Raw genomic sequence first — 16,246 nt, forward strand, 5'->3', positions numbered from 1 at the left:
AAGTAATAACCCTGCTCTTTTTTCATCCATACGCTCTGGGAGATGATGCTTTACTGGTTAATGTTTGACCAGCTTCAGCTTTGGGAAGATTCAGAATGCTTAACTATGGTATTTTTATGGAGCAGAATGTTTGAACTTGCTCTCCTTGTGCTAAAAAGGTTAAATATCAACCGGTACTGGTTACTCATACCAGTGTGTGCAGAAACCGTCCAACAATGTCAAGCTGATGTCCCCTTCATGCTCGGTGGGCACATTGCAATATTAATCTGTGAAAATGTGGTGCTCGGTTAGCCTGTCACTGTCACCCAGGGTCTGAGATGTTAGTGGACTGCCTAGTGCATTTCGCACTGTATATTTCGTTTTGGAGAAAAGATTTGCCTTCTGTAAGTTTAAGAAACATTGCTTTGAGCCCTGTAATTCCATGACCAAAAAACACTTATCTTAAACATGTTCTCCTTCATGAGGGAGTTTAATGAAAATTCACAGAAGTAACAAGTAAAGGTAGACCTTCCAATTAGTTAGTGTTTTTACTGATATCAATTTTTGTTTATAAAGTATTAAGTGCTTAAAACTCATATTTCTGTTACCAAATCAATAACAGAATTTCCAAATAATCTGTAACGGAATTACTGCAATTTAATTTGCTACAGTGGTACAAATAAGGGCTGGCACAATTACTATGTAACCAAGGGTTTTGGATGAAGACCATCATGAAAGTAAAATGGAATGCTAAAAAAAACAATGTTTTTTTGGTGTGTGGAACAAACAGCTGACTGAAGATGGGACTGACAGGGATTTTGTGCGTTTGGGTCCGTTTTGGCAGTAACATGGACTCTTAATGCCATGATGAAACTTTGTTACTCCCACAGAATTTGTTCTATTTCTATGGTTGCTCCTTGCTGAAAGGTCATGGCGAGAAGGGATAAGCAGATTTAGTTGTTGTTGCATTTTCGCTAACCCTAACCCTTTTCTTAATCTCCATTAATTCTCCTAACCTTCTGCGTAAATTCTCCTAACATGCTTCAAAAAGTCAGATCTGACAAAAACTGCATCCCATCTAGTCAAAACCTTGATGAAACAAGCAAATCGTCTTTGGTTGCCTAGGCAATGGCCCCCACAATGTAGCAGCAGCACACAGGTTGCAGTCCAAACAAATCACAGCATATTATTTTAGCACATATTTTACTTCCTGCTTTGCTCCTGTGAGTACGCTCGCAATGGCTGCCATGCCTGTCCACCCATTATGCCATCATTGACTTGAATGGGGATGTCTGTTCTATTAATTATGTTTCAATTCCAGCACATGCAGTCAGGAGCGGAGGAGAAGAGATAATGTGCATTAAAACATTTATAAAAATTAAGAGTCACAGTTGTTTTTGGGGCCGGTCCGAACTGGCCTGCATTTAAACATCTACAGACGTAGCTGTTCGGTCTGGCGCGGATTTGGATGTGATTTGGCCCAAACACAGACATCCATGATTGGTGACCGGACTAAATCTAAACCAATCATAGGCATCTATGTTTCACAAGTTTGGACAGCACAGTACAGTACAGTGAAGCACACTAGAGTACAGTGAATGTACTGTATTTACTGAACTCTACTCTACTGTGGACTACTGTGCTGTGATGTCCAAACTTGTAAAATGTTGATGTCTATGATTGGTTCAGATTTAGTCCGGTACGGACCAACCAAATTAGTTCTTGTTTGGGGGCGGAGCTCATTATAACTTTTTCGACAAGACAGATCTTCTAAAGTTGGGGGAGTGGCAATTTAAACCAAGAATCACCTTCAGTGCTCAGTTGTCTCCACCAAGTCTGTACCCAAATAATTTGATTTGCTGGTTTTAAGCATTAAACTTTCAAATTGTTTTTTGTTGACTGTTGCTGGGTGCTATCGTCCTCCATAAGCACCGACCTGTGCCTTACCTACCATAAGCTCTCTCCTGGCCTCTTACACCAATTCTGAATTTGTCCTGCTAGGTAACCTAAACTGGGACATGCTTAAACCACCTGACCAAGTCCTAAAGCAATGGGAATCCCTAAATCTTTCTCGGATTATTACCAATCCCAGAAGGTATGACTCCAAACACCCAGAAAATGCTACTCCCCTTGATGTTATCCTCACAGGTATCAGTCTGGTGTTTTCTGTAATGACCTTAGTGATCACTGTTTTACAGCCTGTGTTCGTAATGGCTGCTCACTGAAACGACCTGCTATTGTTAACAAACACGCCCCCATAAAGAAAATTAAAAACCGGTTCAGACCCTGGTTTGACCGTGATCTTGCAGAGTTACTCCACCTCAAGAATTGCATTTGGCAAAATGCTTGGTACACGCATACTTGGGCTGACTGGCTATCGTTCAGGCAAATGAGAAAGAAGTGCACTCAGGCTATCCGGAAGGCCAAAGTTAGTTACTTTAAGGAGCAGTTCTCTCTCTGTGGGTCTAACCCCAAGAAGTTCTGGAAAATGGTTAAAGACCTGGAGAATAAACCCTCCTCCTCACAACTGCACATGTCCCTTAATGTTGGTGATGTGGTTGTTACTGACAAGAAGCACATGGCTGAGCTCTTTAATCACCACTTCATTAAGTCAGGATTCCTATTTGACTCTGCCATGCCTCCTTGCCCGTCCAACATTTCCTCATCTCTCACCCCTTCTAATGCGACTAGCCCCGATGCTTCTCCCTCTTTTTCCCCTGCCCCGCTACATAGTTTCTCCCTGCAGGCAGTCACTGAGTCTGAGGTGCTAAAAGGGCTCCTTAAACTTGACCCCCAAAAAACATCTGGATTAGATGGTTTAGACACTTTCTTCTTTAAGGTTGCTGCCCCTATCATCGCCAAGCCTATCTCCAACCTTTTTTAACTTGTCTCTCCTTTCTGGGGAGGTTCCCATTGCTTGGAAGGCAGCCACGGTTCATCCTTTATTTAAAGGAGGAGATCAAGCTGATCCTAACTGTTATAGGCCTATTTCTATTTTGCCCTGTTTATCAAAAGTTTTGGAAAAACTTGTCAATAATCAACTGACTGGCTTTCTTGATGTCTATAGTATTCTCTCGGGTATGCAATTTGATTTCCACTCAGGTTATGGATGTGTCACTGCAACCTTAAAGGTCCTCAATGATGTCACCATTTCCCTTGATTCTAAGCAATATTGTGCTGCTATTTTTATTGACTTGGCCAAAGCTTTGGATATGGTACACCATTTCATTATTGTGGGCCGGCTAAGGAGTATTGGTGTCTCTTAGGGGTCTTTGGCCTGGTTTGCTAACTACCTCTCTCAAAGAGTGCAGTGTATAAAGTCAGAAAATCTGTTGTCTCAGCCACTGCCTGTCACCAAGGGAGTGCCCCAAGGGTCAATCCTAGGCCACACACTCTTCTCAAATTACATCAACAACATAGCTCAGGCAGTAGGAAGCTCTCTCATCAATTTATTTGCAGATGATACAGTCTTATACTCAGCTGGCCCTTCTGTGGATTTTGTGTTGAATGCTCTACAACAAAGCTTTTTTAGTGTCCAGCTTTCTCTACCCTTAACCTTGTTCTGAACTCCTCCAAAACAAAGGTCATGTGGTTTGGTAAGAAGATTGCCCCTCTTCCCACAGGTGTTATTACTACCTCTGAGGGTTTAGAGCTTGAGGTAGTCACCTCATACAAGTACTTGGGAGTATGGCTAGACGGTGCACTGTCATTCTCTCAGCACATATCAAAGCTGCAGGCTAAAGTTAAATCTAGACTTGGTTTCCTCTATCGTAATCGCTCCTCCTTCAACCCAGCTGGCAAACTAACCCTGATTCAGGTGACCATCCTACCCGTGCTAGATTACAGACAATAATTTATAGATTGGAAGCTAAGGGTGCTCTCGAGCAGCTAGATGTTCTATACCATTCTGCCATCAGATTAGCCACCAATGCTCCTTATAGGACACATCACTGCACTCCTCTGTAAACTGGTCATCTCTGTATACCCGCTGCAAGATCCACTGGTTGATGCTTATTTATAAAACCCTCTTAAGCCTCACTCCCCCTATCTGAGATATCTACTGCAGTCCTCATCCTCCACATACAACACACTTTCTGCCAGTCACAATCTGTTAAAGGTCCCCAAAGCACACACATCCCTGGGTCACTCCTCTTTTCAGTTTACTGCAGCTAACGACTGGAATGAGCTGCAACAAACACTCAAACTGGACAATTTTATCTCAATCTCTTCATTCAAAGACTCAATCATGTACGCTCTTACTGACAGTTGTGGCTGCTTTGTGTGATGTATTGTTTTCTCTACCTTCTTGCCCTTTGTGCTGTTGTCTGTGCCCAATTTGTACCATGTTTTGTGCTGCTACCATGTTGTGTTGCTACCATGCTGTGTTGTTATGTGTTGCTGTCTTGCTATGTTGTTGTCTTAGGTCTCTCTGTATGTACTGTTGTGTTGTTTCTCTTGTTGTGATGTGTGTTTTGTCCTATATTTTGATTGAATTTATTTTTTATTTTTAATCCTAGGCCCCTGTCCCCGCAGGAGGCCTTTTGCCTTTTGGTAGGCCTTCATTGTAAATACGAATTTGTTCTTAACTGACTTGCCTGATTAAATAAAGGTTACATTAAAACAAAATAAAAATAATAGCCAGTGTATAGAATAATACTCATATATGCAAACGATGACGCATATTTCTACCTTTTTGTACCGATTCGAGATCACCACAAATCTCAAATTCATTCTCTTCACCATGAAGATAATGACATCCATAATTATGCATTTCTTTGTAGTCCCCCCTGGACTAGGGGAAGTACCCATTATGTAATTCTGTTACCATGTGTAAATCCACCTCACTTACTATAGTTCAGTAACCAAAAGAGATTTCTTTTCAAACTCAAGGTGTCATGTCATAGCTGACAGCCCATTCCTTCTGCAGATATCTTTGAATCTTAATTCAGAGCAGATATTTAACAGTTTTTGGAAAACATAGCCGCTTAAAAACGGAGGAAAATTTTACCGTAATTATTTTTTAAATGTTTACGTTATTTATAGATTTTCAGACATAACAACAAAAACAGTACAACCCCAACCCCACGTATCCCCTCCCTCCACTCCAACCCTTCACTCCCTCCAAACCACCCACCCACCAAGGCATCTATAAAAGTAAGTTAAATAGGAAAGAAAAACAGAAACTAATAGAAACAAAACATCTATTAAATAAGAGTTAAATAAAAATTCATAACAGCACAAATGGCCACTAGAACAGACATGACTGCTTACCAAACTATGCAAGTTACAATAAGTAAAAGACAGGCTCTCCACATATTGTATTAATGGAGACAAGGTTTAGTCAAACTTTTGTCGGGACCCATGCACAGTGTACCTAACCTCCTCCAGAGGCAGAGATGACATCACCTCCTTAAACCACTGCATAAAGTAGGGCGGTTTTGCAGACTTCCGGTGGAAGAGGACAAGGCGGCGAGCTATCAGCGAGGCACCCTGATGCGCGGTAGCATTCTGGTCTAGGGGAAGTACCCCAAAAATGGCAGTGACCGGGTTGGGGCTAACAGTTGTATTACACGTATGTGAGAATGCCTAAAAAAATTGGATCCCAGAGGCCACTCAAAGATTGGCATGACCAAAACATGTGTCCCACAGTCGCTGGACTCAGGTGGCATCTCAAACACTTGAGGTCAACATTTGGGTTTATTTTTGCCAATCTGTCATTTGAGTAATGGAGACGGTGCAAAACCTTAAAATGATTTAAGCCCATGCCTTATGCAAAATTATGTGTGGATATACTCAATACTTTGTTATTTAGGTTCCAGAGCGTCAAATTGGTGCATTCACCTTATGACATCCAGTGGAACACTTTACAATAGTGCATCTAAATATTTTAAGGGGGACTGGACACTTAGTAGGCTCGAGTGGAAATGAAGGGAAATGTTTTTTGGCAAAGCTGCGAGTTTGCAGGTTTCTAAAAAACTGGGGATTGGGAATATTATGGTCAACCCTTCAGAGTATCAAATGAGACAAATGTGTTATCAACAAATAGTTCACAACAAAAACACCAAACCTTTCCTATGCCAGAACTGGAATGCCGTGTCAATCTGTGACGCTGGGAAGAGGTGATTAGATGTTAATGGGGAGAAGCCGCTTGCTTGTTTAAGGCTAAAGTGACTTCGGACTTCGGTGAGTGCCAAAACATGAGTGCCAAGGTTCATGGGCATTGGGGAGCACAGGAATGAGACTGGAGAAGTTGGAAGGCTTGACTGTAACTCAAGTTGGGCCATCCTTGTTTTCAAATGCAGAAACCCAATAAACACATTTTAGATATATTTGCTGACCAGTAGGAGTGTAAAATAAAATGGGAAGGCCCAGCTGCCTGCAGGCTTAGGTCTCTCTAAATATACCTTTCTCATTTGTGGATTTGACTTATTCCAAATGAAGTTGAAAATGTAGCTGTCCAGGTGTTTGAACATCGACTTGGCAGAAAAATGGGAATCATTTGGAATGAGTACAAAAACCTAAGTAGTACAGTCATCTTAACAAAATTAATGCGACCTGCTAATGAAATGGGAAGAGACGACCACCTTATGAAATCCTGCTTAGTGCGCTCCAGGAGTGTTTTGAAGTTATGTTTAAACGGAGCCATAAATGAGCGTGTGACCTTTATCCCCAAATAAATAAAGACCTGATGCACCACCTTAAATTGGGAAATTGGCATGCCCAATTCCTTCTGCTAACTGACTAATGGGGAGGAGCACACATTTTGTTAGGTTTAACTTATAACCAGAGAATGTCTCAAAACCTTGTAGCATGTCCAAGAGATAGGGTATAGACTCCACAGGGTTAGAGGTGTATAAAAGAAGATTGTCTGCATATAAGGACACTTTGTGAGTTATATTGTCTCTTAATATTTCCTTAATCCTCTCCTCCGGCCCGCAGGACGATAGCAAGAGGCTCAATAGCCATATCAAATAGGAAAGCCATATCAAATAGGAAAGGGGATAAACAGCAACCCTGCCTAGCCCCCTGTGGAGAGGGAAGTAGCTGGAGGTAACATTGTTGGTGCGAACAGAAGCCACTGGGGACGAGTTCAAAATCTTAATCCAGGAAAGGAATGACTGGCCAAACCCAAATCTCTCTAGTACTGTAAATACAGTTGAAGTCGGAAGTTTACATACACCTTAGCCAAATATACACTGCTCAAAAAAATAAAGGGAACACTTAAACAACACAATGTTACTCCAAGTCAATCACACTTCTGTGAAATCAAACTGTCCACTTAGGAAGCAACACTGATTGACAATAAATTTCACATGCTGTTGTGCAAATGGAATAGACAACAGGTGGAAATTATAGGCAATTAGCAAGACACTCCCAATAAAGGAGTGGTTCTGTTTTGGTCACTTTTGAATGCTGACGGTGCTTTCACTCTAGTAGACTCCGTCTCATGCTACCACAACCCACACAAGTGGCTCAGGTAATGCAGCTCATCCAGGATGGAACATCAATGCGAGCTGTGGCAAGAAGGTTTGCTGTGTCTGTCAGCGTAGTGTCCAGAGCATGGAGGCGCTACCAGGAGACAGGCAAGTATATCAGGAGACGTGGAGGAGGACGGAGGAGGGCAACAACCCAGCAGCAGGATCGCTACCTCTGTCTTTGTGCAAGGAGGAGCACTGCCAGAGCCCTGCAAAATTATCTCCAGCAGGCCACAAATGTGCATGTGTCTGCTCAAACAGTCAGAAACAGACTCCATGAGGGTGGTATGAGGGCCCAACGTCCACAGGTGGGGGTTGTGCTTACAACCCAACACCGTGCAGGACGTTTGGCATTTGCCAGAGAACACCAAGATGGCAAATTCGCCACTGGCGCCCTGTGCTCTTCACAGATGAAAGCAGGTTCACACTGAGCACATGTGACAGACGTGACAGAGTCTGGAGACACCGTGGAGAATGTTCTGCTGCCTGCAACATCCTCCAGCATGACCGGTTTGGCAATGCGTCAGTCATGGTGTGGGGTGGCATTTCTTTGGGGGGCCGCACAGCCCTCCATGTGCTCACCAGAGGTAGCCTGACTGCCATTAGGCGAGATCCTCAGACCCCTTGTGAGACCATATGCTGGTGTGGTTGGCCCTGGGTTCCTCCTAATGCAAGACAATGCTAGACCTCATGTGGCTGGAGTGTGTCAGCAGTTCCTGCAAGAGGAAGGCATTGATGCTATGGACTGGCCCGCCCGTTCCCCAGACCTGAATCCAATTGAGCACATCTGGGACATCATGTCTCGCTCCATCCACCAACGCCATGTTGCACCACAGACTGTCCAGGAGTTGGTGGATGCTTTAGTCCAGGTCTGGAAGGACATCCCTCAGGAGACCATCCGCCACCTAATCAGGAGCATGCCCAGGCGTTGTAGGGAGGTCATACAGGCATGTGGAGGCCACACACAATACTGAGCCTCATTTTGACTTGTTTTAAGGACATTACATCACAGTTGGATCAGCCTGTTGTGTGGTTTTCCACTTTAATTTTGAGTGTGACTCCAAATTTATTTTTGAGTGTGACTCCATAGTCGACCGACTATGATTTTTCAACGCCGATACCGATTACTGGAGGACCCAAAAAGCCGATACCGATTAATCAGCCGATTTCTATTTATTTGTAATAATGACAATTACAACAATACTGAATGAACACTTATTTTAACTTAATATAATACATCAATAAAATCAATTTAGCCTCAAGTAAATAATGAAACATGTTCAATTTGGTTTAAATAATGCAAAAACAAAGTGTTGGAGAAGAAAGTAAAAGTGCAATATGTGCTATGTAAGAAAGCTAACGTTTCAGTTCCTTGCTCAGAACATGAGAACATATGAAAGCTGGTGGTTCCTTTTAACAAGAGTCTTCAATATTCCCAGGTAAGAAGTTTTAGGTTGTAGTTATTATAGGGCTATTTCCCTCTATACCATTTGTATTTCATTAACCTTTGACTATTGGATGTTCTTATAGGCACTTTAGTACTGCCAGTGTAACAGTATAGCTTCAGTCCCTCTCCTCGCTCCTCCCTGGGCTCGAACCAGCAACATAACGACAACCGCCACCATCGAAACAGCGTTACCCATGCAGAGCAAGGGGAACAACTACTAGAAGGCTCAGAGCGAGTGATGTTTGAAACGCTATTAGCGCGTGCTAACTAGCTAGCCATTTCACTTCGGTTACACCAGCCTCATCTCGGGAATTGGATAGGCTTGAAGTCATAAACAGCGCAATGCTTGACGCATAACGAAGGGCTGCTGGCAAAACGCAAAGAAAGTGCTGTTTGAATTCATGTTTACGCGCCTGCTTCTGCCTACCACCGCTCAGATACTTAGATACTTGTATGCTTGTATGCTCAGTGAGATTATATGCAATGCAGGACACGCTAGATAATATATAGTAATATTATCAACCATGTGTAGTTAACTAGTGATTATGATTGATTGTATTTTATAAGATAAGTTTAATGCTAGCTAGCAACTTACCTTGGCTTACTGCATTTGCATAACAGGCAGTCTCCTTGTGGAGTGCAACGAGAGAGAGGCAGGTCGTTAATGTGTTGGACTAGTTAACTGTAAGGTTGCAAGATTGGATCCCCCGAGCTGAAAAGGTGAAAATCTGTCGTTCTGCCCCTGAACGAGGCAGTTAACCCACCGTTCCTAGGCCGACATTGAAAATAAGAATGTGTTCTTAACTGACTTGCCTAGTTAAATAAAGGTATATAAAAAATGAAATAAACATTTGGCAAATCGGCGCTCAAAAATACCCATTTCCGATTGTTATGAAAACTTGAAATCGGCCCTAATTAATCGGTTATTCCGATTAATCGGCCGACCTCTAGAATCAATACAGAATCAATCAAATGTGGAGAGTTAAGGTCAGGAAGTGTTACGATGAGGTCAGAGAAATTCAGCATCATCCCAATTAGGACCATAGAGGTTGGCCAGAATAACCTGTGTGCTAAACAGGATGGCTGCCCCTGTGGCCTCAGCACCAACGTTGGAGTGAAATATATTTGGTCTACCCATCCTCTCTTTAGTTTATCATGGTCGCTGGACCAGAGATTGTTTCTCTCCAAGAGACCAATGTCCAGATTTAAGGACTAAAGACACTCAGCTACGCTTGAGCACCTGGTTAATTCCTTTCATGTTCCAGCTGATACAGCATGTGGAGCTTGTGAATTAGGCATATTCGGAGTAATCTGAAATTAATTTTAGTACGATCGTAATGGCCAGCGTGCTGAAAGGTAAGATTTATTTATATATATATATATATATACTCCAAAAACATTTCATTAAATAAGATAAGTAAATAGGAAAACAAACCCAGTAAAATTCAACATTTGTATAAATGTAACCCTCTGTTGAACATCCTAACAAGCCAGAACACGAGGCTTGAGCAGAAGCCTGCTCCTTTTTGGCCCGCTGCCATTGTTGTCTTGACATTTTACGATTAAAAGGCCAACATTTTCAGAAATAAAAGCCAGATTAGTAAATTGCGTTCGACTCCAAATTAAATGTTACAAGATGAGCACGGTGGGGAGGTGTTGGTCAAGTATTAATAGTAAATTGCTCGCCCTGGATCGGAGCACAGAGAAAACACATCTTCACATGTTGCTGCTCACCTGTCGTCCCCTTTTAGCGTAATTCTGTCACCAAAATTTGCATCTACACAGTTCTTCCAGTAAATGTGGTTTTGTTCAATTTTGTGTAAATTGTTCAACATAGTGCTTTTAAAACATAAAATCTGAGTCTCTGCGTAATTTTGTTACCATGGAATTGCCCCTATGCAATAACTCAACCTCTCCACCTTTTCAAAAAGCTCTTCCTCTTAATGTTTGTTTGATCAGCCTCAACAGTGAAATTCTCTCTTACCCTGGGACCTTGAAAAAAGTCATAGAACTGGGTTTTAACAGGATGGAAAAGTCTGCGTTCCACTATCCATTTCTCTATCTTTCTGTGTCTCTTGCCGTGTCATTAATTTTCTGTTTCCATCCAATTCTGAGGCCACAGTTGTTGGGCCCATCCTTGACCTAGGCCTATAAGCTTTCAAAACAAGTTACAGTAGCTTCAACTGACAGACACTTCAGGCTGTAGTCAGATGTTTTGTTTGTGTCAGTGGTTCAAAACTCTCTTTACTTGCTTACATGACTTGTGTAATCTGGTGCTCGGCTGGAGGGGCACATTTGTATGTGCACATTTAGAGCCCGGAAGCCTTCCAACCTCTGTTGGCTTGCAGCAGTAACCTGAGCTGAGTTGAAGCAGCCTACGTGCCATATAGATGCTTGGATCCTCACGGTCTCTCCAATGACCTAGTATAGACCTATAGGACTGCCTTACATTTGAAAATCACCCTGTAATTCACACGACCTGCTCCCGTTAGGACATCTTATCGGTCAGCAGCCGTTCATCCAATCATCCTCAGACTCCGCATACCTGGAGTCAATACTAGTGCACTTAGCTGTCTTCGATGACATCAGCCTGGTAGAGAGTGCATGCCGAGCCCCTGGTGGTCTGGTCTCGCGGCATTCAAATTGAGGTCACGCTGTAAAAAATAAGTACCAATGAAAGCCTGAAATGCACTGGTGGAATTCCGCCCTGCTCGGCCTAGCAATCAAATCTTCTTACTGAGATTTTGAACCCTGACACCTCCAACTAAGTATTTTAAAACAATGACTTTAAACTCTTGCTTTCTCTTTCTCGCTTTTCCCTTATTGAATGTCTGTATATGATTGGGGGAAACGGAGATTGGTTGCCAGGTAGAAAATGGTTTGTTACCAAGTTAAGTAGGCTAAATCTGACATATGGTATAGCTGACATATCAGGCACATCAAGTCAATGTAGGGTCTTAAATGGCTGCATCACTTAAACTTGCCATTCACGTGTCCATTTTGTGCGGGTGTCAATAGTCAATACAATTAGTCATGTGCACAAATATACAAAAACAACATGTAGATGTTGGATTCAGCACTGTGGCTCAGTGGGGAGTGTCCGAGTGGTGTTAAGAATAGCCCTTCTCTCCTGTGTTGCTTGCCCATCTCTAAGCCTTTGTGACTCATTCAGTGGGCTGGCAGGTGGGAATGGCAGCAGGTCAAAGATTTGACAATATCAACAGAGCACATAAAACCTCAGACCAGACGCTTCCAGCATGAACCAGCCCATAACATAAAGCACAATGGCCAAGTGATCATCAGGGAAATACAGGTCTATACTGTATCTTACAGGAAAACACCACTACAGGTGAAACAGGCCTAGTAGTCAGCGGCAATTCCAGTGTAACAGAATTATTCTTTGACGAAAAAATGTTTTTTAACTTGCAAATGTATGCCAAACAAAAAGATTGTTTCCAAAGTGTAACATACCATAAACATCTATGCACTACCTTTAACAATTTGCACTGAACATTTTACACAAACTAATTTAGTGAAAGAACCGTGCAGATGCAAACTTTGGTAACGGAATTCCGGTAAAATCTCACTCAGGTTTTTATGACGTTTTCCAAAAAAACTGTTAAATATCTGCGCCGAATTAAGATTCAAAGATTTCTACAGAAAGAATGGGGTGTCAACTATGACATGACACCTTGAGTTTGAAAAATCTCTTTTGGTTATTGAACTACAGTAAGTGGATCTGAGTGTCATTATCATCTTTCACAAGTTTGGACATCACAGCACACCACACCAGAGCACAGTAGAGTTCAATGCAGTAGAGTAAAGTACCGTCAAGTACAATACAGTACAATATACTGTACATTCTTCTACTTTACCTTTCTTTATTGTAATGTATTGTAATGTATGGACTGTACTCACTGTACTGTATTTTACTGTACTCTACTGTGCCACTTGCTGTTCTGTACAAACTTGTGGAACATACGTCTATAATATGTTCAGATTAGGTCCGGTCCGTCTGTGGACGTTAACATCAACATCAAGGCCAGCTGAACATAACAGTATGCCAGTGGAAGGGAGGACAGTAACAGGTGACCCAACTGTGGATTGTGATTTCCCATTGTAGCCAACAGTAATTATGTTACGGATGTTTTGGTAATTCCGTTACTAAATTGGTTTTAATCACTTAATAATTCATAAACAAAATTGATATCAGTAAAATCACTATAACTAATTGGTAGGTCAATTATTACTTGTAACTTCTGTGGACTTTCATTATCCTTAAACTTACCAAAGGTAAACCCCCCCCCCCCAAAAAAAAATATATATATATGTGTTGATATTAGTTGGCAGGGGTCTTTACGTCCAACATTGTTGTGTTTTGATGTATTTCTGATATGTTTCAATTGGTTTTCCAAGACCCTTTTTCCATCCATTTATTCAGAAATCAGAGCCTTACATTTTTTTTAGATGGAAAGTGGTTGAAAAATGTATCAATGCTTTCATTTCCCAAACATCTAGACTCTTAGCTTTCATTTGACACCCAATTTGACATGCTCCTATGAACTTCACTTTGGTGCTCATGGGTTCTTTTACATGGAAATGCCCTCAGGCACTATGCCTTAAGCCAATCAAACAGAATGTCTTTGTTGTGAAATGTCATAACATCTCCTTGACCTTAGTCTGTTTTTTAAAGAAGTCAACATAATGAGATTGGAGTAAAATGGAATGTCCTGCACTGAAACAACTGAGACACAACTACCTTCTTGGCCCAAGGTTTTGGAAATGAAGACCAATGTTTGGATAGTTGGGGCCTGCAGTAGAGGGGCGAGGAGGGAAAAGGTGGGGTCCCTGGCTTGTCCGTCTTTGTGAGTGTTTAGGGTTGAGAGCAGCACCCACCCCTGCTGCTTGGCTGCTCTCCATGTGCCGAGGACCCTGGGAATGAATGGTGCCCGAGCACTGTCTTTCTTTGAAGCCAGCCAGGAATGCGAGGCCCTTTTTTTTCCTTTTTTTTTTTACGGCACTAACTATCTGCGGTGCTCATTGTTCATCAGCTAGGCGGACAGACGTCACAGGCATGCAAAAGCCGCCTCTCGTCTTGGTCTTGGGGGAGAAGGACTCACTGGAACTTTACATTTCCTCCTGGTAACTTGTTTTGGTCCTTCTTTCACCGATAGATTCACCAGTAGATTACTGCTAAGCTATCTGAATTGTATCTAAAAGTCAAGTGCTAACTTGGAATTAGTTAGTTGCTTTTTTTCTTCTTCATTATTTAATGTGGCATCAAAAGTGTGAGCTCTCAAACCAACAACTTTGTCAAAGGATTTGGTAAGTTGCTGCTTACAAGTTTCCTTGTGGTACTCTTAAAAATGTATTCCACTTAGGCCTGTTGGTATGAGTTGATTTGACTCTAGCCTATGTGATGGTTTATCCAGCCAACCAGTTCAATTTTCTGGTGTAGTTTGCTGTGGTAATGGTGTGAGTGTATTTGTCTGGGAATTTCTCTCTCTGTTCTCTCTGTGCATATTTGCCACTAACTGGCCTCCCCATCACTTTCAAATGAGCGCTCCCCTGTAGTTCCCCTGTTAGTGTGCTAGCAGTTCAAGGATAGAAGCCTGGCAGCCGCTGCACATGGAGAATCAGGTGTACCTCTACAACACGTGAAAACAAACCCCTTTTAACATCACTAACTAGACCCGGGACGTCAGTGTGCATGGTAGCTGGAGGTTTTCATATTTTCATCAGCTGCAAATCAGGGGACAAGGGGGAGATCTATAACACTTGGTCGTTGAAGGTCTCAGAATGGTCACTGCAGTTTCTGGTACAACGTGGCTTGGAACAGAGGTACCTCAGCCATCTTAAATGGTTGGTATTTGACCAATTTGTTTGTGTATGTCTGTGTTGGCCCATGAGAGAGTGAAACCTGTTCGGAATCAAGGACTGTGGATCTCATTGGCTTGTATTTGTGTTGGCTACACTGATCTGTGTGTATGCGTGACAGGTATGCACCTCCTGGAGGAAAACTAATCACCAAAGGCCTGTGTTCAGCTTTCTTCTTAAACTGTACTATCACCCACCATTACAGCTTCCTGTTGGTGGACTTTGTATCAGTATTCTGATGTTGGGTAAAACTGTATTGTAAACACCAGTTTTGCCAGAAAGAGAAGTTTCACTGTACTAAACCTAGATAAATCAGACTCCCTCTTCCGTTACAAACAAGGTCAGCATGAAATTGTACATTCAAGTCGTTATTGAAGATGACGATTCAAAGTTCTTTGGAACTTATGACTTCCTGCTACGACAAAATGGGGGGAAAAGCCTTTGGTTTTATCACTGAGATATTGAACCATGACATATAAACAACAATATTTACCTTTGAAAGCTTTTCTTTAACAAACACCAGACAAACACCCAACAGATGATATAATGTTAGATTAAGATGGCGCCAGGAAAAAATGGCAGCCGTTTTACGGGCGCCTAACCAATTGTGCTGTGATATGGTGTTTGGTGTTTAAAACCTTAGATTAGACCTTAAAGAAACATACTATTTGTCAAGTCATTCAAACACATTCAGTGTATGTGCTTGGTTGGTTTCCTGATGAGTTAATCCAACACACAGTGCTACATGCAGTGTTCCAGTGGTGGATAATCCATTAAAAAAAGTTATCACATGACTAATCCTCAAATATGTCTGCAAAATGTATATGGAATTCCAGGCATTTTTGGAGCGGTGCAACGTGCACCTCAAGGTTCTAATTAAGGGGTCTGGTTCCACAGGCACCTCTAACAGGTGTTCCATGCTGTATGTAGGCTTTCCATTACATTACATTTACATTTAAGTCATTTAGCAGACGCTCTTATCCAGATCGACTTACAAACTCATACATGTTGTTCCAAATGTTGTATTTGATACTTTTTACACATTTCCTTACAATTATATTTGAAATACATTTTGTTTTCCTGTGAAAAACATTTGCTATAGGAAAAAATATGCAGTCAACATCTTTGCATTGCAAAAAAGCAGAACTGTTCTTTTGTTAGCCTCTTGTGCTTAATGGCTGATATTTAAATTCCCAGCCCTCCATTTCCGTGATTAGCCAAGAAAAGGCCTATTCTCCTCTGAGGCTGAGCCCTCCTAACTCAGGACTTAGTGCCCTTAGAGACCTTAATAGTTGAAGTCATGGACAATTCTACAGTAACAGAATTGCGTTAAGACTGCGTTAAGATTTTTCACTTAAATTGTATGCCGAATTAAGAGTCAAAGATGTCTGCAGAAAGAATGGGGTGTCAGCTATAACATGACACCTTGCGTTTGAATGTATACTGAACAAAGAAAAGTGGTCCCATG

The 16,246-nt window shown here is 41.9% G+C and overlaps 1 protein-coding gene across 3 annotated transcripts in view; it reads left to right on the forward strand.

The window, feature by feature from the left end:
• The window catches only part of shroom1 (shroom family member 1), a 51,647-nt gene that overhangs the window by 21,711 nt on the left and 13,690 nt on the right, over positions 1-16,246 (forward strand). The window contains exon 1 of one of the 3 annotated variants that reach the window (XM_046306055.1): positions 14,016-14,226. The exons of the other annotated variants lie outside the window; for them this stretch is intronic. The gene's annotated coding sequence lies outside the window, so the exon portion shown is untranslated. Of the gene's footprint in view, positions 1-14,015; positions 14,227-16,246 lie in introns of those variants that run through there. 3 annotated transcript variants of the gene reach the window in all.

This window comes from Oncorhynchus gorbuscha, linkage group LG16 (assembly GCF_021184085.1).
Source record: "Oncorhynchus gorbuscha isolate QuinsamMale2020 ecotype Even-year linkage group LG16, OgorEven_v1.0, whole genome shotgun sequence".
NCBI classification, from domain to species: Eukaryota; Metazoa; Chordata; class Actinopteri; order Salmoniformes; family Salmonidae; genus Oncorhynchus; species Oncorhynchus gorbuscha.